The sequence below is a fragment of the Chionomys nivalis genome, chromosome 3 (assembly GCF_950005125.1).
Source record: "Chionomys nivalis chromosome 3, mChiNiv1.1, whole genome shotgun sequence".
Classification (NCBI taxonomy): Eukaryota; Metazoa; Chordata; class Mammalia; order Rodentia; family Cricetidae; genus Chionomys; species Chionomys nivalis.
The window spans coordinates 74,696,265-74,720,757 of record NC_080088.1 but is presented as its reverse complement, the minus strand read 5'-3'; the positions used below and the strand labels follow the sequence as shown (position 1 = coordinate 74,720,757).

General features: G+C 42.1%; 1 pseudogene; it reads right to left on the bottom strand.

Moving 5' to 3' along the window:
• Positions 1 to 3,374: 3,374 nt before the first annotated feature.
• Positions 3,375 to 10,731, bottom strand: LOC130871322 (Golgi to ER traffic protein 4 homolog; annotated as a pseudogene).
• Positions 10,732 to 24,493: the final 13,762 nt, after the last annotated feature.

Sequence of the window (24,493 nt, the reverse complement as noted above, 5' to 3'; positions counted from 1 at the left end):
CTAAATGGGTTTGGTCACTGTGGAAGTCAGTGTGGAGAATCCTCAAAAAGCTAAAAATATCTACCAGATGACCCAGCTATACCACTCCATGGCAGTGCCCAAAGAACTTATCATCCATTCTACAGATGTTTTCTCAGGCATTTTCATTGCTGCTCTATTCATAATAGCTAGGAAATGACAACAACCAAGGGTCCTACAACTGACAAATGGATAATAAAAATGTGATAAATGTGCTCTGTAGTATACTACTCAGCTCTAAAGAAAACTGGTATCACATACTTTGCAGGTAAATGGATTGAATGAGAAAAGATTCTATTGAGTGTGGTAATCCAGATCCAGAAAGAAATATATTTTCTCTTATTGGAAGCCCCTAGGTCCAAATTTTCACATGTGAGTACATATACTGCAAAATAAAACAGAGCTAATTACCAGGATAGGGGGAGGTGGTGTGGGAGCCAAAGAGAGGGTAATGACAGGGTAAGAGTGACCATAAAGGAGAAATGGAAAGGATTAGGGAGGGAGAGGGAGATAAATACAGAGGGGAGGTCAAAGGAAAATAGTAGAATACTAGATATCTGATAGCAGAAATTGAAACATGGGGCTCTTAGAGAAGGGGAGCAAGATAAATACAGGAGAAGGATGGAGGTTAGTAAAACAACCATAAGAATGTTTTTTAAAAAAATCACAAAGAATCATACAATTAACTATTTACCTAAACACACACACAAATATACATGTTATTCAGTATATAGAGATAGTGTTAATGAGATTTTTATCGTTTGCAAAGGCAGTGCTCCCCTAAGAACCGAAGGCCACCTAACTAAAGCGCCAGTGCCAGATATGAGAAGCCGTCTTTTGAGTTGTTGGTCAGAGCTCTCAAGAGACTCTTAAAACATACAGCCTAGTAATGTTGCCCTTTGTTCCCTCCCTGAGTGTAATTCCTTATTGGTGAAGACACCAAACTCTTCAGAAAAAGATCCCTGAGACCTGTTAACTGAACTGACCTGAACATTCCCTTTCTGCAGTCTAACTTCCATGGTCACACAAGCTTCACAGGAAGGAGACAACCTACACAATCTTAACCCAGCTTGATACCTATGAACCCACAACAATAACCAGCAGGGTATGATAACTCTACAAACTCACTATTGACAAACATACCTTAGTGCTAACCACAAGCTCTCCAATTGATTTTAAGACCCATACGTCAATAGGAATACCATACCCTTGTAGGGGTAAACTACCTAACTACTCAATCCTAGAGAAATTATGGTTATTATAAGAAACTGTACAGCCACTAAACCAGAATAATCTGTAACAACTATAAACATGAATTTATACTCACTGATAAGTATAGTCATCATCCTTCATCAATGAACTTCCCTTTGCAACTGATGGAGACCACTACACAAAACCACAATCAATCAAACCACAGGGTTGTGTAGTCCACACTCCCACACCCCAGTGAAAGTTGAGTAAGAGGAGATGGAAAGATTGTAAGGGACAGAGAGTCAGGGAGTACAGAGAGTCAGGGAGTTTGCTGTGAGACTGTGCCTCCAAGTAATAACAGAAGCATTTCCCATAATGTCTCACCAACATGTGTGGGCTAGCAAAAACCCAAAGACTCAAACCTAAATAAAAACACCTCAACCAAAGAATGTTGAGGGTAGGAGAAATAGTCTTCCTCATGAGGAGCACACGCTTATTATTGGCGACCCAATGTAGTAGGGAGCTGCGGGCCTCTTCCCACAGCCCGGCTCATGGTTGCCTGGCTAGCTTATGCCCCAAAATAAAGACACACAAACTCTATTCTTTTAAACACTGCTTGGCCCATATCTGTTCATGTATGTAGCACCCCAAGGTGCGCTTACCGGGAAGATTCTAGCCTACGTCCATCCTGGGTCAGAGCTTCATCGTGTCTGCTCTGGAGAAGAGAGCATGGCGTCTGTCTCTCAGAGGAGCTGCCCTGCATCTGGCTCACTTCCTCTTCCTCCCAGCATTCTATTCTGTTTACTCCACCCACCTAAAGGCTGGCCAATCAAATGGGCCAAGGCAGTTTCTTTATTAGCCAATAACCTTCCTCCATCAACCCAAAACCAATGGTCAAACCTAAAAACATGCATACAAGGAAGATTATATAGTCTGAGCAGGTTGTGTTCATGTACGTAGAAATATATATGTATATAAATGAATGTGTGCAAGAGTGAGCAAAGAGCCCATGGTTTGAAAGAGAATCAGGCAGGGCACATGGGAGGGATTGAGATGAATTAAGGGTAAGGGAAAGTGATGTAAGGATAATCTCAAGAAATAATTTTTTAAAAATCACAAGGCTAGACAGTTCTGAAATCTATGAACCAGAAAACCCTAATAAAAGGGGTAAAATTCTAGATATATCTGGGTCAGAGAAATTAAACCAAGAATAGATCCAAAATGTATACAGACCTTTAGAAAAAAATTGAGAAGTAATCAACTGATGACATAAGCCCTCCTTTAAATCCCATTTTATAGAAAACAGGGCACATCTGCTTCCTTCCCAAGCAGCTTAGAGTGTTGTAATCCAGAAATTTTATTTATTTTAATTGTAAAAAGTATGGAGTCTCCCTTTATAATCTGACTGGTAGCATGGACATTATCTGTGGTAATAGAGTTGGTTGCTCATTCCTGGACTTTTAAAATGGTTAAGTCCTAAACATTAGATTGCAAAATCACTCACCCAGAAAAAAAATACAACAACATGAAGGATATGAGAACCTACTACACCCTTTAAAACATCTGCAGAGCAGCAGCGTGGGGCTGTAGCTTGAATGACTGATCTCTACCTCCTAGGAGCTTGGCCCCCACAGAACATATTCTATCCCTGAGAAGCTCACCATGATTGCAAAACAACTCTGTGACCAAACAGAAATCAAACAAGAAAGCACACTCATCTGCAGGGTTCAGGATCCTGCATGGCCCCCAGTAGTGAGCACCGCTCCTCTGGCACGCCACGGCAACAGTGGACACACAAGAAGGGACACCGGTTACTGATACCAGGCTGCCTGTCCCACTAGAGCCCTCCTCAAGGAACCAGAGACAAGGACGGCACAGGGTGCTGCCGCAGGACCTGTGCTTTATTGTGGGAGATATGAGGAACATCGGTGGGCAGCAGAAGCTGGGCTTTGTTCTTGTTCTTTACCACACAGCCCTTGACCTCCATAATAAATAGGGACAGACTGTAGAGGTGGCCCCTCCAGCCCCGGAACAGGAACCTACTGTGTAAGGGGCCTCATGCCCAGCCTGGCACTGAGTCCGTCCCAGTGGTGCTGGTCATGGGCATCTCCATGCTGGCCAGGCAGCTTCCGTGCAGGCTGATGAGGCTTCTGCCATCCTAGCACTCATCCCCATCCTCCTGTTCTGAGGAGTCCACGAGGCTGCTCAGCTTGTTCCCAGGTTGCCCTCTCTGGAGGAGGTCTGCTTTGGCAGCTCCTCTGTCCAGGTACACTTTGTACATGGGGTCCCCATGTAGGGAAGCAGGCAGTGCTCACTGTGAACACAGTCAGCTTGTCCACAGCCAGCAGCCGAAACCAGATGAAGTTGAGCAAGGATTGAAAGAAGGTCCCCTTGATGGACGGGACCTTCTGTGTGCACCTTGTAAAGACCACCTGGGTACCTTTCTTGTTTTTCAAACAGAGAAACAGTTGTACACAGCCTGGGCCATGAACTCACCCACCCGCTTCAGAAGCCTGTGCTGTGGAGTACCTGTCTGCCATGTTGGTACAGCCCTTGCCCTCAGTGGAGGGCAGGAAGTAATACCGAGACTTACAGTAGTGTTGCAGACCCCACAGCATGAGGGGCTGGTGGAAGCTGGGATGGCCCAGTTTCCCAGATCCTCCACTGGACCACTTCAGAGTTCTGGCCACCAACACTACTTGCTCTTGTGAATTTAGATCTGTCAAAGTGAACACTGTAGCTGGCTCTACAGTTCTCTAACAGTTCATTAGCTATATACACCGTTACCTTCCCCAGGGATTCGAGGACCGGCATGGTCAGGTCAGCCTGGACTGCTCTGCTGGTCATGACCGAAGAAGAGAAATACTCCTGAGTATTTGAGGTCTCAGGATTTTGATTGCTTGTTTCTGGACATGTAGCTGAAGAAGAGCATCAGGTACATCTCGTGTGCCTTGTGGTAGTCGCCCTTCTGGATGCTTGCACGCAATTTGCCCTCCATGTGGTGGGGGCATCTTTCTGGGTGATCAAAACCAATACCATGGGCCTCTGCAATGTTCAGAACTGGTGCTGTGGCAGGCGATGTTGACGGAGCCTCCTTGCTCCCTTCCCTGTGGCCGCTACATGCACTCTACCAGAACTGATTTTGTGTTTTAGCAGAAGCTACTATTGATGGCTACTTCCCCATCTGCCTGTATCACTGTGGGAAACACTATTTTCCCAGATAATACAGCAGTACTGAGCTTCATTCTTCATCTATAGTTCAGAGATGTGCGAATTTGCAACATTTTTTTTTGAGGCTTCTCTGGATCCAGAGAATGTAATGGAGATTCTAGGCCCCAGTGACTTGTTTGAGTCTTTGCAGTAGCACAGGAGAACCCTGGGAGGGTTCCCCTGCATCTGCTGGTACCAGTAAATGTTGTTATCACCAATGCCGATGCCACTCCTCAGGGCGCAGGTGAGTCTGGCTGTTGATCCAAGAGGCACAGAGGAGGAGGGTGTTTCTGTCAATATAGTCCGAGAAAAGGAACCTGCCAAAGCAGAAACCACAGGGAACAGCAGAGTTGAGGTACAACATTTTGGGGATCTGAACCAGAAGGGACTGACTGAGTTTAGGAATTCTCCCCAGAACTCTTGGGCCTGTTCGTACCTGTACATTGAGGTGGAAAAATGAAGATGAGGGAGTCCAAGCAATGGCAGGCACAGCACACCTTCTTCTTAGACCAGGGTCTTCTGTCTGGGCTGTCTCATCTCATCATCTGGACCCCATAGGAGAAGAGGTGCGAGTCAAGCAAATGAGTTCTCATTAGCTCCTCCTAGTGGTTGTTTCAGTGTGGGCTCCTGAAAGAGCAAGCCAGGTGAAGTGAATTACTTTCTCCATGGAATATAAAGTAGACGGTAAAACACCCAGGCCTGTGTGCAAAGACCACTTTCAGATCCACAGGAGAGCGAGCAGCTGCTGATTCCTCACAGTGGAGGACTCAGTCAGCCATGGGCCCCATGTCTGTTAGGGTCACCGCACGTGGGCACCTGTCCTGCAGAAACTCCAGAGAGAGACTCAGCACACTCCTGTAAGTCCCAGAGCAGCCTCACTTCCACAGTCGTTCACTGTATCAGTGCTGCTGTGGGTTTCAGACTTACATTTCAGACGCATGGAAGGAAAACTACAGGGGCGTGGCGATGTGTCCCAGTGGAGCCATCGCTGGTGCGTTTCCTGATGAATGTGGACAGGGACAGCACATGGCAGTCAGCACAGGAGAGCTTGGGACCCACCCAGGAGCCGAGGATGAAAAACCCTGAACAGAGACAAATGAGTCTGACAATATGAACAATTCTGTTGCCTTTAATGGATCAAGGATGATTAGATCTGTCTTTATTTTAGAGGAGGAGGCACTTGTTCAGGATGCTGTGTGTGAAAGGGGGTTCATATAGTGAAGCAGGCCTTGATAAACGTCACAGGAGATGACACAGCATGGCCTAGAATGCAGATCAAATACCAACACAGGGTCTGCAGTTGACAGGCAGAGTGCAGAACCAGGCAATATGCCAAGACATCATGTGTGGCTTTCAGTCAAACATGTTAATGTGTTCAAGAGATATTTAACCAAAATGTTGCCTGTTGTTTCTTCTGACATTAGACACCCTACTCTGATAGATGTAATGGGCTGAACTTACGCAGAAGGGGCCTTGAAGAATGCATTTGCCTGAGGCTGATACAGTCCAACAGCTGAGAACCAGGAAAGGCTGAAATGGGACAGATCTTGAAGGTGCAGCAGTGGTGCAGTAAGCACGAGTTGCAAAAAGAGCAGATGGTGCAGGGTACAAGATGGGTCGTAGACCGTGACTTAGGAAATGAAGCAGGTTCAAGGGCCCGCTTAGGGGTTAGTTATATATTAACCACATGACACATAATAATATGGAAACAGGAGTGTATTCAGGCATAGAGCTTTCCAGAATCATTTTCTGTTAGTAAAATGCACCAAGCACAGGCTGATATTTCTATATTTAAGAAAACAATGCCAACTCCATGGGATGCCCTTTAAACAATAGGTTCAATGGGAAGTACTTGGATTAGTAAACCAATCATAACCTTGATGTCTGTTTTATTTGCATTTTATGATCATTTAGAATCATTGAATGTGAACGAATAAAAGATACTGTAAGCAGAAGCTGTGTACAAAGACAGCAGTGTAGACAAATACTGTTGCAGATGTGGAGATGGATCGAGGCCCAGGAGGTTGAGTATCCTGCACTGCTTCTCTTGTCTCTGTCATCTTGAGAAACTCACCTGTGCCAGACTTGAATGTAATATCCAGGTCTGCCATCAGGCCACAACTCAAAGGTATGCGTGGTGCCTATATTACCTGATGCATAGTTAGATTCATAGAAAGAGCTGGAGTCTGTTGGAAGTGGTCTTGAGAACACAAAGAAAGAGACCACCACTCCTACTAAAGCATCTTAACAATGCAACTTCTAATGAGGAGAGTAGATGCTCACGGAAGTGGCAGAGCAAGCATACCTGGAAAGTAAGCTGTATTTTTTATCCCTGTTAACACTATTATCCATGACCAAAGGAAGGAAAGTGGTTGTTTGCGTGAGCTGAGGTCCAACTTCACAGTGTATGCACAGTTAGAGCTAGTTTGGAAAATAATTATGAACAGTGAAAAAGGCAGAGAGAAGAGGAGGTCACTGGATGTATAGATATTCTGTTTTCTTTTTTAAAAAAGGAAAGGAAATTGATTCCATCTGTCTGGAAGAACGTGTCTAACACTTGAAGAGAAGTGGGCATTTAGAATGGGACATTGGGAATGGAGGACAAAAGTCTAAAAGGCTCAGGAGTGTTCAGGGTTGAAGGAAAAACAGCATTTGTTTTATAGTATTTGACAAGAAAAATGATCATTTAATATTTCTTATAGGATTGACTATTATTGACTCATAGGGGTATCCAAGGAGATATGAGGAATAGATATCTGACTTTTTTGCCTCATTGTACCCTAGGGACAATGGAACTGATTTCCATGATCAAGGTGCAGGCAATGTTAGCCTAGAAGCAGAGGGCGGAATGGACTGGGAAAGGATCCTTGCAGTGATAGAGACGAACAGATGGTAGATGAGATGCTGTGGTAAAGTGTAGTAGTGATCTGTGCTTAAGATACAGATATGGCCGGGGTGACAGCAGAGCGCTTAGGCCTGCCCCTGCCCTGCAGTGAGAAAGAAGCAGTTGAAGACCAAAGTTCTCCTCAGGGAGTCTAGGTTGTCCCAGGCCTCCTTCCCCTGCAGAGAAGTGGCTCTTCCTTTGGGTATGTTTCCACTGAGGCTGCCAAGACCCTTGTGAGCCCTGCTGCTGAAGCTCAACTGCCATGGCAGCCTGAGGAGGAGCTAGGTGGGCTTTCAGTTTTGGGGAGTCCTAGCAGTAATCACTAGCTCTGGCGGACTCCTTTCACCCTGGGCTCTGACGGGACAGAAGGACAGCACTGCTGAGTCTCCTCAGTGAGCACAGGGTGAGCTCTAACAGGATCATCAGTCACAGCACACAGCCCTCAGAATCCAGTTGGATTCTACTAGATCATATCCTTTGATCTTCTGAAAAGATTGCCACATCCAGAAGAAATCTTTAACACTCTTACAAAAATCAAAGGGAATAATACATTGTTAACTCTCCCACAGAGAATGCCATCAGATTATTTCATTGGTATGTGATTTACCACAAAGATATATATTTGGGGTTCCTCACAGCATTCATTATTAAGGGAACATATTCCAGTAACTATCAAATGAATTTACTGCACTACAGCCTCCACTTTTTGCCTATACAATAGTCTGCCCCATACATGATCAGACACTCATTTATGAGATTCCTGCACTCACTTCCAGTGTCTGCATGTTTCGCTAGTCGATGTACAAATTTCAAATCCATCATTCTTCTCCTACACCACTGTACCCAATTCCCACCACTTTGTCTCAGCCAGCAACACCAGAGACACTATGTTCCTGGACACACTTGCTGTGCTGAGCAGGAAATCAGGTAGGTGAACTTCAATCTCCTTCCCATCCTCCAATCCCAGTTCCCCAGTCTTATTCTCAGCAGGCCACCTGCTCTGGACTCTCCTTTTTTCTGTCCCCATTCCCGGGAGGGTAAACAAATCCTCTCTCTCAGCCTTCTCTTCATCCCATCCCTTTGGTCACCTTCACTGGAGACAGTCTGTCACTGCAGTCCTTTTGGCCATGCTGACCATGGAAGCAAATAGGCAATCTTCTCTCTTCTTCTGTCCTCCATTTTCAAACACTCGGTCTCTTCCCTAACCCTGTACCAGACCACGTGCTGGATAGGGGAAGAGATTTCACCCTCTTTCTCCAACTCCCTGGGGACTTTAGAGATCCAGATGGCTGACCAAACTTTTCTCCCTCCTTGTGTATCTGCTGAGACACTCGCTAGTCTAGCTCATCCTACTTTTTCCTGCAATCTCCCAATACTAGAAACACTGCCCACCTGGAACCACCAGTGGCCACTCTCTATAGGCTACCACAGCCACTGCACCTCCTCCAAAAATCCCGAGGGAGCAACACAAATTAAGGAAGGAAAAACCTACCCAACAGACAGGCAAGACCAGATATCAACTACTGGAAGTGAAATCCTTCTAAGCCCACATGTCTGGATGTCAGCATGAGGACAGAATCAAAACAGCCCCAACAGTGTGTCTCCACTAGAGCTCATCAGTAGGACTTCAGTAGTTCCCGAGCAAGGCAATACAGCTGACACACAGAACAAGGACTTCAAAATAGCTATTATGAAAATGGTCAAGGACCTTAGAAGGACACGAATGAATGTGTTAATGAAATCTTTGGAACACAAACAATGGATTTGAATGAAGAAGACAGGTCAAGGCTACACGTGAAAAAAAGAATCAATAAAGACAAGTGGAACCAAGGTTGAACTGGAAACAGAAGTGTAAGGGACTGGAGCGAGAATCCTAGAGATAAGACTTACTGACAGAATATAAGAGATGGAAGCAAAAATCTCAGACATTGAAGACAACATAGAAGAAAATGGATTTCCCAGTCAATAACAATGTTAAATCTAATAAAATTTCAAGCACAAAGCACCAGAAAAATTGGAATATTATGTAAAGGCCAAATCCATGATTAAGGGGAATAGAAGGAGAAGAAAGCAAGGTCAAAGAAACAGGAACTATTTCTAATAAAATCATAGAAGAAAACTTCCCTAACCTAAAGATTGAGCTTCCTATTAAGGTAAAAGAAGCATACAGAACTCCAAATAGACCAGATCATTGAACAAATCATACTTGGCACAATATAATCAAAGCAATAAAACAAAGAATGTTCAAGGGTATAATAAAAACATCAAGTAACATATAATGGCAGGAATTATTAGAACAAAATGATGACTGACATACTAATACTGACTATCATTATGACTAGGGTGAACAAGGCACCATATAGGACTCGGTCAAGATTCCATTTACATGATGTAGCAAATGAAGTGGATTCCAGACAATTGATAAGCTGTCACAAAGAACCATACTCCCATTGACCAGGATAGGACTATCAGCCTCTGCAGAGGAGAGCGCTCAATTGGGATGGTTGGTGTACATCAAGGTCACGATACAGAAACTCATCATCTACCTCAAGGAGATGCACATTGGACACAAATTCACTAGACCTGACTGATCTCAAGATTAGACCCCTGAAAAGCATGTCAGCTGGCTTTCCCCTGGTGACCCAGGAAGATGCTCCCTATATGTATGGTGGGCAGGAGAAGACTGCAGGCAGCCCACTCAACAAGGCTGCACACAATACCACTGGCCGTCATCTGCAGCTCCTTGTCAATCAGGTTTCCTTCTAAACTAAAGCCTGATGATGGCCCTGGGCTCAAAGATGTTCCAAGTTTGTTGACTTTTTCTGGGCAGTAATGTTTCCCAGTCCTTTTAAGCACTGTTTACCCATTTCCAGTACAAACACCTATCTTGCTGTTTACTCAAAGTCAAGGAATCCCCCAAGGGGACATCAGATTTATCTGTCTGAATAATCATTGGATGGGACAACAGCACCTTGGAGCATGAAAGATGAAGGCTTGAACATAAGCAGATGTCACCAGATCAATCCAATCCTCAGTCAAGCAGAAAGAGGAAGAGGCTCCTGAAAACATGTGACTTCTCTGCAGCCACACCCTGCTGAGCACCTTAGGATGAGAGCAGATTTCTCAGGCAGCACTCACCTGCTGCAGCTTGGAGCAAGCTGGAACCCATGAGGAAGATAGGGTCGTCTTCTCGGGGTACCCATGCACCGTTCGCTCCTAACCTCCTCTTCAGGGGAATTCTGCTCCTCTCCTTCTTGGTTGTGGCCCCTGTCACCACCACACATTCATCCCTTACTTTTCTGCTCTCAGAATGGAATTTCCTCTGGATAAATCACCTCCTCCCCATCCAGACGCAAGCCCTTTCTTCTGCCCTCTCTCACTGCTTTTATCCCTTGACATGTCCCACTTGCCCCACTCCTCCTCCCCTCCTCTTCCTGTGCCTCCTTACCACCTAAGAGGAAAGCGTGCAAGCACTTCTTTCCATGTGCTCATTGATTCTGTTGATGGAAGTGAGGGGAGAAGGAGATGGGGACCCAGAGTCATCTGGGACACTTAACTTTTCTCATGTGGACTCGGAGCGGGATGGATGCCTCGTCATCGCCCATGATGATGTGACAGGCTTCTCTGTCCAGCTACTTCTTCTGGGGACAAATGAAGTTCACCCTTGCACCCAGTAGGAGAGGAGGGGTACAGAGCTCATGCCCTGGTGGCTGGAGCTGTCTATCAGGTAGAGGTTTGGGGCACACCTCCTTTCATGTTCTGGCCTGGCTTGCTCCAGAAGCTGTTATGCCCCAACCAGGCCGAACACAGACCCGGGGTTTAGGAACCCTGAGTTAGGGCCGCATCATCAACCCTTGAAAAGAGAGAAACAAAGGACTGTTTTAGTGATGTTGACATAGAAAGACTTAGCAAAAAGCTGATCTGAGGAACCAGAGTTCTCCACAGACTTCTTCTTCCCTTCCTAAACTGTCGTCCCTTTGAAAGCTCTCCTCCCTCCAGTTTCCCTGCATCCACAAGCCCTGCCAGCAACCTCTGCTTCTGTCTCAACTATGCTAGTCTCTTCATGAATAGGATTCAGTGTGAAAGCTCCTTTTGGGGTTCCAGACATCTTAATGTCTGGGTCCTGTAAATGGCTGAAGCTTGCCCATGGCAAAGTGCCTTCGAAAAGTCAGCTCAAATCATATGTAGTTAACTGGCTTCACCCACTCCATTTTAACACTGCACTTTCCATTCTTTGCTGTTCCTTACCTGGATGTTGTCTCTTTTGTCCTTGGCATGCACAGGCAGCAGAAAAACCTTCAAAAAAGGTTTCTGTTGGCCTTCACCTTAGCCTCCTCATGTGTCCCCTCAGATGTTAAGTTTGCAGCATTTTCTGCTGACTCGGGTGTCTGTAATGCCTTTGTATCAGCACCCTGTGTGGCAGAATTCGCAGGTGAGTTAAGATCTGATGTATAAATCAGGGGAGCTGGACTTAGAGAAGCCCTTGCTAGTTTTTTCATTTACCTCCTGGCCTTTCTTTACTTCGGGTTCTGTCATGAATGTTGGCAGGGCCAGCTCACTCCACCTCCTCCTCAAAGGAAACCGAGGGAGGGTGAGTTGATGTGAAAGCCTCCTGGAGTAGCAGACCTGTGGATGATATTTGCTTTTCCACCTGTAGATATGATTTTTCTTAAAAAGTAAGTCGTTTTTGGCTAAGGTCTCATAAAATCTATTTGGCACAGTTTTGTCAAAATTCTCTTCAGCTACTATGTGAGTCAGTGAGCAGGCTGTGTTTACAAAACTTGAAATGGAGTACTCTGAAGCTAATTTTCTGGATGCTTGTAAACTGTCATCACTGAGACTGACACAGGATACTTCACCTGCCATGTCCTCCATCTTTTCTGGTGGGGAATGGCTCTGCCACAAGATGCTAGAAATAAAAAAAAAAAAAAAAAAGCAAAATCAGCACTAGGAGACAAAGTTATAACTATCAGTTTGTACATCAAGAAATCAAAAGTCTCACAAGCATCCTAATGATGCATCTTAGTGGTCAAAGATGCAAAAACAAACAAACAAAGCACAGCATTCTAACCTCAAAACTGTTATGAGAAAGTGTAAGGAAGAACAGAGCTAGAGATAACTTGGCAGTTGAAACAAAGAGCTGGTCCTTTGAAAGGATGAACAAATCTGACAACCCTTGACATGAACCCCCCAAAGGAAGACACATATTGTTGAAATGTCAGACAGGAAAGAGATGATAAGATCCATGGGAACTCTAGGAGCTGCGAGAAAACTTTGTGTTGACAATCCTTAAAGAGATTGCTAAATTTACAAAGCCGCCACAAACAGAGATATAAGAAGTAACCAATAATGCAACAGCAGGTGCCTCCCACTGCTGCACCTGGGTATGATGATGTATTCAGGAGCTCATGAAATGTGCTAAGATCCATATGAATACAAGATTGAAAGAGAATAAGTCTCTTAGTATAAGGACAGCTCAGGCCCAAAGATTGCATAAAGGAACATACCTGCTGTCTTTTAATACAATGGAGATCAATGATCCTCAAGCTGCTTCACCAGAGACAAAAAGATTGCTCTAAACATTCTAAGATGGCAGTAGTATCCTGATGCCAAAACAATGAATGCACACACACACACACACACACAAATTCATGCACATTTGTGGGTTTACACACTCACACACAAACACAATGTGTGACACAGACACACTTACATTCACACTCTAATACACACAGTCAAAATGTATAATATAATGTCCTTTTGCCCATCATCTGAAATGAGATTCCCTATTCAACACTGTTCAACAACACATTAAGGATACCTCATGTTGTCAGTATGTTCAGCAAGGAGTACTAGGGGTTAGTCCACACAAAAACTGATCATCAGTTAACAGACAAGTTTAGTGGGAAGAGTCCATGTTCATCCACGACGAATGAAATGTAGTTTTCTGAAATACACATGGACACAGCTTCGGATGTACTGTGCCAGTTCCAGAGATGTTCCGAGTCTAACTAGAGCCGTGGATGTGTTTGTGGGTTCTTAAAAGGGGAGTGCAGTAAGCACATGCCAGGAGCTTTTGCAATATAACACAGCAGATGAAAATGATCCTTGCTCACTATATGTATGGATACATGTCTCAAGGCATATTTTCTACTTTTCATAGTTAAGGTTTGAAATAAAACAACAACCCCCTAAAGAAATTATAGTACCACATGCCCAAACAAAATTATAAAAAAGGGACCAAATTTAGAAAAAAAAGTCAAATGGGCACAAGCAGAAATCAATGTCTCAGCACCAGCAGTGACTCTGTGACTTCCAAGATTGCACAGAACACGAAACTCATGGCAACAGAGAGGAAATCTCCCAATGTCAAGGTCCGTGAGACTGGGAAATCCCAAGTGTATCAGGACCAATGCTAGATACAGATGCTCTCTATCCAACATGACTTTCTCTGCAGCTTCAGGATGAAGCCCTGGCCACTGAATGTCCTTTAGGAACAAATTCCTATCATTTCCCACAAAGGACAAGTTATGTAACTGCCAAGGTTAGACCAGTAACAGCAAGGAGTAACCCAATGTAGTTTCTCTGTCTAATAACAGGGACTGCATCATTTATACCACGGCAGTGAACATTTCCTTAACAGAATGCAACTTAAGGGGCATAAGGACTCCTTTGTCTCATGCCTTCTGAGTACAGCGGAGGCATGGCAGATGGAGGAGATGGGGAAGTTGGCCTGGGGAAGATGCGGCTGAAGCAGCTGGTTTTATGGCTTTGGAAAGCCCTTGTTGCATCCAGTCACCTAATACCTCTTGATGCTCTAGTGTTTTATTGATTTATGACTTCCCAAACCAATCAGCACTCCATACTAGAGACCAAGCATTCAGGCACATGAGGAATTGTAAGGCCTTTCACATCAAACCTTGAGGACTTTTTTCAACTCTTAGGTAAGCCCGAAGTTAGAAGAATGACAGACTCAGGAACTCTGAGCTGACTTAGACTAGGGACTTGGGTCTGGACTAGTTGCGGTTGGAACTGCTTCAGTGGCTTTTTCATTGTGTCTATAAGTTCTCTAAGAACTCTCTAGGATAGACATCATCACCTCTCCATTCCTGATATTCAATTTTTTCCTTAAATTCATATGGATGGATCTAAAAGATGGTAGGCCTCATTGAACATAGCAGTGTGGTGGGTTGTCTCTAATTGAGATGGCATGGTTTTGTTTTGTGGTGGATGGGACATGGCTATTCAGGAAGGTCATCAAGAGAATAGGTGACATGTGGGGCTCAACAAAGCTTGGAGAATGTAATCATACTGGGGGTGATGACAGTGCACACCATAGTGAGGCTTACTCTTTGAAATTATCTCCTAGTAGCGAAGACTTAAAATCAGAAAAGAATATTTTAAAAATGTCAAAGTATCATGCTCATTTAAGATGCGAATTAAGTGTGGTTTAAAACAAGAAACTAATTTGAAAGCACAAATTAATTCAAATACCATTCAAAAGATATAGATAAAAACCTACAATTCAGGAAAGAATCACAAACTCTTTTGGTCTAATCAGATCAACATGTCTGTTTCCAAGTGATCAATAATAGCCTTGTGAACGTGACCCAGATTCTTAGTCCAAATTCCCTGAAGCCAACAAGTGAACACCTTCTCTGCAGTGTGTGGACAAGACTCAGACTGGCCAATGCCTTCTATGGGCAGGGACTGCAAGACCTCACAATGTGTCCAGTGAGGTCATTGCAAGGAAACACTCATGCTCTTCAGAACCAAAGAATTTCTCCCCCTTCTCTCTCCCAGAATGGCATTTCTTTCTCCCTGGCCGTGACCAAAGATTTGAGAAGAAGCATCAGTTCCATACATAAGTCCTACACTCATACTTTGGCTCACAATGCACAGGAAAGGCATGAATGGAGACTTGGGAAGGTGGATCTCAAGCATGCTTGCATGGCTGTTCTGGGTTCCATTTCCTGTAATGACTCAATTTTTCCTTCTGGTTTCTGTTTCACAATTTTCCCAGATATCACCCCCTTGTTGAGACCAGGAATTCAGAGATATGAGACGGTGCTATAATCTCTGTCTTATAAACTTTAATGAGAACATTTTGAGTATAAGGAGAACAGCAGTAACACCAAGAATAGACTCAGTGCGCTGCCTGCTGAACCGAGTTAGTGATGTGTTATTCACTGGACAGTGAACACATGGGCTTTGTCAATATTGCTTTCACCTAGACCCTCAAATTCTCTAGTGACTCTGACTACTGCAGACCTCCTTGTTTCTTTATTCATGACACTCAGTCCTTTTTTATTAAATCCCAGTTATGGGAATCATATGGTACCCTGTCCTAAACACTGTGATGCCATTAGGAAATGTGTTGTTCATCAAGATGTCCAAACTCATATTTTATTTTATGAGTGGGATGGTGCCAGAGGATGAGTCTTACAATGATAAGGGAATTCATAAGGCCAATGAAATGCTGTGGGAAGTAGCAAAGCATGGTATAGTCAAAGTATTTTCTAAAGCTAATATGTACTGACAAAAGCTTTAGGTTTAGAAAGAAACCAATGTACAAAATGGCTAAGATAAATGGGCAGGTAGTAGAAAATGGTTGGTAATAAAAAGGGAAAATCTGAAGTAAATGCACAAAGTAAATCCAAAACTACAAACAGTAAACCAAAGTGTATACCGCAATACCAACTGCTCCTCCACCCCAGTGCCCCAGGTAACAAACTCACTGTGTTCAGGTCAGTGGCGATAACTGATGTTCAATTCCAAAGATGGATACTTATAGATAACGCTCTCAGAACAAAATTCTGAGTCCCACTGCTTTGTAGCCTACAAAGAGCTTTACTGCAGTATAAGGGACAAGGTCCAGGCCAAGCTGGTCCCTTATATGGGCTGGGGACTGTCTTTCCTCACAGTGGATCCCTGTGAGGTCATACAAGCTGTGGACCAATCACAGCTAGCCAAAATCCTTCACCCTTTTCTAGTTCTTTTCATGGCTCCTCCCAAATCTATGTCAAGATACAACTTCGAGAGGCAGAGGTTGTCTTGTATTATGCTTTCTGACTACCAGGCTCGGCTTAGTGTTGGGTTCAGCTTCTGGCCCTGACAGGAGAGTGTGAGGCAACTGTTATCACTGCATTGATAGTTTCCCAGGGATTTTAAAGACCAACCACCTCCAGCCAGGCCACACATCCCTGAATTCCCTAATTACTGAAACAGGACTGCCTAAGGGGCACAAGGGATCAAGCATATGAGACAGAAGAGGCTATATCAAATTCAACCCACAACAAAGACCTTTTACCCTCAATGGTAATAATAAATAAGGGGAAAGAAAACGATAGAATCAGGAAGATTTCTGGTTCCTTGGGTTATGGAGACTGGTTTTGATTAATTATGTAGGGTTTTTTAATGGCCTTGAGAATTGTGACCTTTAATTTGTATCAACATTTGGTTTTTTTAATCTTCATCATCTCTGTACTCAAGAGTATTCAATTCCTTTTGCTTTCAACTTAGACTGATAGATTTAAAAGATGTGGTCCCTTACTGGCACTGAGATGCTGTAATAAGATGTTCTGTTTCCAATGCAACGAAGGCCTTGCGAGGAACCTCTGTGGGCCTCAGAGGATGAAGCTTCATCATAATTGTATCATAAGAACCAATATAAAGGTTTTTTTTATATTTTAATAAATAAATCTTGCTGGAAGACCAGAGGCATAGCTAAACCACTAAAGTTCAAATAATGTTGGAACACATCTCCCCCCCCACCCCAGGATTAGGGATTCAGAGAACAAAACATCTCTGAGAGTTCAATGCTACCCTGGACTACACAAGACCAATGCACAAGCAATTCCAGGTAGTGGTGCCTCACACCTTTAATCCGAGTACTAGGGAGTCACATATTTAATCCCAGTAGTATAGGCCATAAAAGTGAGAGGAGAGAGAGGCTTAGTCTGCTTAGTCTGTGGCTGCCAAGCCTTGGTAGAGGTAAGACTTCTTTAGTGAGTTGCCTGCTTTTCAGGTTAAACCCCAATTTCTGTCTCTAGGTTTTTATTATTAGTGCTATAACCCTGATCTGATTTCTTATCAGAATCCATAGATCTCATAAAATAGTGATTGATTGTCACAATATTCATGAGAAAGTTTAGTCATTCCAGAGTACTATATCTTGTAAGGGGGGGTACTTGTTTATCAAAGTTGTTTTGATTTGCATTTCCCTGATCACTAAGGAGGTTGAGCATGACCTTAAATGTCTTTTGACCATCCGAATTTCTTATTTTTTAAAATATTTATTTATTATGTATACAATATTCTGTCTGTGTGTACCCCTGCAGGCCAGAAGAGGGCACCAGACCCCATTACAGATGGTTGTGAGCAACCATGTGGTTGCTGGGAATTGAACTCAGGACCTTTGGAAGAGCAGTCAGTGCTCTTAACCTCTGAGCCATCTCTCCAGCCCCCCCGAATTTCTTCTGTTGAGAATTCTCTGTTCAGTTCAGTGCCCCATTTTTTAATTGGGTTAATTAGCATTTTAAAGTCTAGTTTCTTGAGTTCTTTATATATTTTGGAGATCAGACCTTTGTCTGTTGCGGGGTTGGTGAAGATCTTCTCCCAGTCATTGGGTTGCCTTTTTGTCTTAGTGACAGTGTCCTTTGCTTTACAGAAGCTTCTCAGTCTCAGGAGGTCCCATTTATTCAATGTTGCCCTTAATGTCTGTGCTGCTGGGGTTATACATAGGAAGTAGTCTCCTGTGCCCATGTGTTTTAGAGTACTTCCCACTTTCTCTTCTATCAGGTTCAGTGTGTCCAGACTGATATTGAGGTCTTTAATCCATTTGGACTTGAGTTTTGTACATGGTGATAGATATGGATCTATTTTCATTCTTCTACAGGTTGACAACCAGTTCTGCCAGCACCATTTGTTGAAGATGCTCTCTTTCTTCCATTGTATACTTTTAGCTCCTTTATCAAAAATGAGGTGTTCATAGGTTTGTGGGTTAAAATCCGAGTCTTCTACTCGATTCCATTGGTCAACTTCTCTGTTCTTATTCCAATACCAGGCTGTTTTCAATACTGAAGCTCTGTAATAGAGTTTGAAGTCAGGGATGGTAATGCCTCCAGACGTTCCTTTATTGTATAAGATTGTTTTGGCTATCCTGGGTTTTTTGTTTTTCCATATAAAGTTCATTATTGTCCTCTCAAGGTCTGTGCAGAATTTTGATGGAATTTTGATGGGGATTGCATTGAATCTATAGATTGCTTTTGGTAGAATTGCCATTTTTACTATGTTGATCCTCCCAATCCAAGAGCAAGGGAGATCCTACCATTTTCTGGTATCCTCTTCAATTTCTTTCTTCATAGACTTAAAGTTCTTGTCAAATAGATCTTTCACTTCCTTGGTTAGAGTTACCCCAAGATATTTTATGCTATTTGTGGCTATCCTGAAAGGTGATGCTTCTCTGAATTCCCTCTCTGCATCCTTATCCTTAGTGTATAGGAGGGCAAGTGATTTTTTGGAGTTGATCTTGTATCCTGCCATGTCACTAAAGGAGTTTATCAGTTGTAGGAGTTCTTTGGTAGAGTTTTTGGGGTTGCTTATGTATACTGTCATATCATCTGCAAATAACGACAGTTTAACTTCTTCCTTTCCAATTCAAATCCCCTTGATCCCCTTATGTTGTCTTATTGCTAATGCTAGAACTTCAAGCACTATATTGAAGAGATATGGAGAAAGTGGACAGCATTGTCGTGTTCCTGATTTTAGTGGGATGGCTTTGAGTATCTCTCCATTTAATTTAATGTTAGCTGTTGGCTTGCTGTAAATAGCTTTTATTATATTTAGATATGACCCTTGTATCCCTACTCTCTCCAAGACCTTTATCATAAAGGGATGTTGAATTTTGTCAAATGCTTTTTCAGCATCTAATGAAATGATCATATGGTTTTTTCTTTCAGTTTATTTATATGGTGGATTACATTGATAGATTTGCGTATGTTGAACCAGCCCTGCATCTCTTGGATGAAGCCTACTTGATCATAATGGATAATTTTTCTAATGTGTTCTTGGATTCGTTTTGCCAGTATTTTATTGAGGATTTTTGCATCGATGTTCATGAGTGAGATAGGCCTGTAATTCTCTTTCTTCGTTGGGTCTTTGTGTGGTCTTGGTATCAGGGTAACTGTAGTTTCATAAAAGGAATTTGGCAATGACTCTTCTGTTTCTATATTGTGAAATACATTAAGAAGTATAGGTATTAGGTCTTCTTGGAAGTTCTGGTAGAATTCCGCATTGAAACCATCTGGTCCTGGACATTTTTTGGAAAGGATATTTTTGATAGCAGTTTCTAATTCTTTGCGAATAACAGGTCTATTTAGATTGTTCACCTGGTCTTGGTTTAACTTTGGTATATGGTACTTATCTAAAAAGATGTCCATTTCTTTTGCATTTTCCAGTTTTGTGGCATAGAGGCTTTTGTAGTAAGATCTAAAGATTCTCTGAATTTCCTCTGTGTCTGTAGTTATGTCCCCCTTTTCATTTCTGATCTTATTAATTTGTGTGTTCTCTCTCTCCTGTTTGATTAGTTTGGATAGGGGTTTTTCGATCTTGTTGATTTTCTCCAAGAACCAACTTTTTGTTTCATTGATTCTTTGGATTGTTTTCTGTGTTTCTATTTTGTTGATTTCAGCCCTCAGTTTGATTATTTCCAGTCTTCTATTCCTCCTGGGTGAGTCTGCTTCTTTTTTTTTTTCTAGAGCTTTCATTGGGCTGCTAAGTCTCCAATGTGTGCTTTCTTCGTTTTCTTTAAGTGAACACTTAGTGCTATGAACTTTCCTCTTAGCACTGCTTTCATCATGTCCCATATGTTTGAATATGTTGTCTCTTTATTTTCATTAAATTCAAGGAAGACTTTAATTTCTTTCTTTATTTCTTCCTTGACCCAGGTGTGGTTCAGCAGTTGACTGTTCAGTTTCCATGAGTTTGTTTGCTTTCTGGGGGTAGCCTCATTGTTGAATTCTAACTTTAATCCATGGTGATTCGATAAAACACATGTGGTCACTAAAATTTTTTTGTATCTGTGGAGGCTTGCTTTGTTACCGAGTATGTGGTCAATTTTCGAGAAGGTTCCATGAGCTGCAGAGAAGAAGTTATATTCTTTCCTATTTGGGTGGAATGTCCTATAGATGTCTGTTAAGTCCATTTGCTTCATTACCTCCATTAATTCTCTAATTTCTCTGTTAGGTTTCTGTCTGATTGACCTGTCCATTGGTGAGAGAGGTGTGCTGAAGTCTCCTAATATCAGTGTGTGAGGTTTGATGTCTGCCTTGAGTTCTAGTAATGTTTCTTTTACATAAGTGGGTGCTTTTATATTAGGGGCATAGATATTCAGGATTGAGACTTCATCTTGATGAATTGCTCCTGTTATGAGTATAAAGTGTCCATCTCGATCTCTTCTGATTGATTTTAGTTTGAAGTCAGATTTGTTAGAAATTAATATGGCCACACCCACTTGTTTCTTAGGTCCACTTGCTTAAAAAACCTTTCCCCAACCCTTTACTCTGAGTAGATATCTATTTTTGTGGTTGAGGCGTGTTTCTTGTAAACAGCAGAATGTTGGATCCTGTTTTCGTATCCTATCTCTTAGCTTGTGCCTTTTTATAGGTGAATTGAGTCCATTGATATTAAATGATATTAATGACCAGTGGTTATTGACTCCGGTTGTTATTATTTTTTTGGTAGTAGAGTTTGTGTGTTTCCCTTCTTTGAGTTGTCCTGGTGAAGGGTCGCTAGTTGTCTGAGTTATTATAGGCAGTGTTGGCAATGTTGGATTCCTTGGGTTTTGATTTTCCTTCTATTATTTTCTGTAAGGCTGGGTTTGTGGCTATGTATTGTTTAAATTTGTTCTTATCTTGGAATATTTTGTTTTCTCCATTGATAGTGAATGATAGCTGGGTATATTAGTCTGGGCTTTTATCCATGGTCTCTTAGTTTCTGCAGTACTTCTATCCAGGACCTTCTGGGTTTCATGGTTTCCATAGAGAAGTCCGGTGTAAGTCTGATAGGTTTACCTTTATAAGTAACTTGACTTTTTCATTTGCAGCTCTTAATATTCTTTCTTTAATCTGTATGTTTTGTGTTTTGATTATTATATGGTGAGGGGATTTTTTTTGATCCAGTCTATTTAGTGTTTTGTATGCTTCTTGAATATTCATAGGAATATCTTTCTTTATGTTGGGAAAGTTTTCTTCCATAATTTTGTTAAATAAATTCTCTGGGCCTTTGAGCTGTAATTCTTCTCCTTCTTCTATCCCTATTATTCTTAGGTTTGGTCTTTTTATGGTGTCCCATATTTCCTGAATGTTTTGTGATGAGAATTTGTTGGATTTGCTGTTTTCTTTGATCAGTACATTTATTTTCTCAATGGTGTCTTCAGAGTCTCACATTCTTTCTTCTGTCTCTTGTATTCTATTAGTTATGCTTGTTTCTATAGTCTGTGTTCATTGCCCGAGATTTTCCATATACATTCGGCCTTCGGTTTGTGTTTTCTTCCTTGCCTCCATTTCAGTTTTTAATTCTTGAACTATTTCCATTACCTGTTTGATTGTTTTTTCTTGGTTTCCCAGGGTATCATTTACGTATTTATTCATTTCTTCAAACTTTTTGTTATACTTCTTATCCATTTCTATAAGGGCATTTTTTTACATGCTGTTTAAGTGACTCTGTCACTTTCGTAATTCCAATTTTTTCCCTTCTTCTGGATTAGGGTGTTCAAGACCTTCTGTTGTCTGATCACTGGGTTCTAGTGTTTTCATGTTGTTTTTCAGATTGGTGGAGGAAATCTTGCCTTGGTGCCTGCTTATCTCTTCCTTCAAATACTATCCTATGGATCTTATGGAACAGGATCAGGTTCCCTTGGTGGCCAGGAACCTCGTTAACAAAGGACCTACCTTGCTGCAAACAGGCTATTAAAGCAAAGCAATTCCCGCCGGCCCCTTTGCCCTCAGCATCCCGTCCCAGCGCCCAAACAGGCTGAGATGGCAGATCCCGTGGCCCCACAGAAGGGAGGAAGATGGGAGGAGGTTTCTGGTTGCAAACTGGGATGGGTTAGGGAGAGAGAGGCCCCAGCAGAGGGGCTATTAACTTCTTATTGACTAACTCTTACATATTAGTTTAACCCATCTCCATGAATTTGTGTATCACCACGTGGCAGTGGCTTATTGGACATTCTAACCAGTGTCCATCTCTGGTGGAGGATCCATGGCTTCTCTGACTCTGCCCTTCTTCCTCCTACCTAAGTTCAACCCTGTCAACTAGGCCAAGGCAATTTCTTTACTCATTAACTGATGAAAGCAACACACAAACAGAAGGAACTCCTACACCATTTCCCCTTTTTCTGTTTAAACAAAAAGGAAGGCTTTAACTTTAACATAGTAAAATTATATATAACAAAACTGTTAACAAGCAAAATTACAGTTACAATATTTATATCTACTTTATCTTTTATCATAACTAAGGAAAACGATAACTATAAATTTTTCAACTCCATCAAAGACTCCAGGAGGATATAATATTACCTAAGTAAACAGGAAGTGCATTGTAAACAACTTTTAAAACTGTAGAACTTACAGAGACATCTCGCTGCATGGACAGTCACCCAAAGTTCTTCTGTATCATTGGGGCATCCATCTTCAGTCTACAGGCCTGTACCATCCAGCAGACTTTTCTATGAAGCTGGAAATTTCAAAGACAGTTCAGTTACTTTCTTCTGTGTCCTGCAGAATGTCTCACAGAGACTTTCATGCAGCAGGAAGCCTGAAGGATCATTTCACCTTTAGGCAAGTTCAGCAGTCATTTCTCTATGGGTTCTGCATGTCCAGTGAAGTAATCCAGGCAAGATCAGTTTCTTGCCTCAATGTCTAAGGAGGCTCTTTGATGCCCATCTTCCTCTTGAAGTAGCTTGGTGCTACCAGGAGCAGATATGTCTCACTGTCATGAAAAGTCTAAATTTTTAAAATATTTAACTGACATATTCTGTAGTCTTTGAAAGATATGAAAAATGCCTATCTACCTGAAATATATCTCTAAACACCTAGAAAAATCTTATTAACATGACTACAAACTTGACTATTATACATGATTACCTATTAACCTGTATTTCTTAATTATACATTGCATTTTTAAATGATCTAAACAATTACAATACCTGAATCAAGATCAGAAATACATATACATATAACAAAATTAACCTTACATTTGTATCACTAAGGCAAGATCCATACCAATGCAAATCTCTATAGCATATCCCCCTTTAAATGAAAACAAATATTTGTAGACAATATTTGGGAATATGAGCATAGTTCTGTCCATACTGATTCCAGCTGTATGGGGCACTGTTAATCAGGTCTTTCATGGTGTATCCTGTGTGCTAGGCTTATCTTAGTCCACAGTTGAGTGAAGAAAGTTCATGGGGGTGTTCACAGCAACCTTTCAGGAAGCCTTGGTCCATGAAACCATATTTTCCTGAAGACAATCCACAGGTTCTTATCTTCTGTGAAAACAAAAGAAGAACCTCTTTTCCCAAGCAACATGTCCTTAGACCCAAATTCTGAAGTCATGATACCTTTATAATATACATGCTGGTTTAGCTTAGCAGCCCATACAATGAAATCTTTCTGTACTTAGCTCCTTCACAGTCAAAAAATTCAAAGAAAATAGAATAATACACATAATCCAGACTCTCTATGAATTTTCCATTTTTAGGAGGCTTATTTTTCTTTACTCCTTTTAATCTACCACTATTTGTACTGCCTGTCTCTTTAAAGACTTTACCCTTTTTAAAAAGCATTAACTTTATTTTATGACTCTCTATATTCTTTTTTCTCTCTCCTAAGCCTATGCACATTTATCCAACACTGTGACTTATTTAGAGGTCTTTTATGTCTGAATCTGTCCTATTGTGAATCTGTAATTCTTTACTGTCCAGGAATACTTTTGTTTTGTGCTTTTAAAATGCTAAGTACTTTTAAGAATCTAAGCTGTGACATTCCTAGGTCAAATACAGGTACTGTAGGCTTGCCCTGCCCAGTCCAGCATGGCAGAGTCGCTCATGCCTCTGAGAGCCAAGCACACAGTCCCACTTCCAGGCACAAAGCTAGTCTACATTTCCATCAAGCAAGCTGCAGCAAT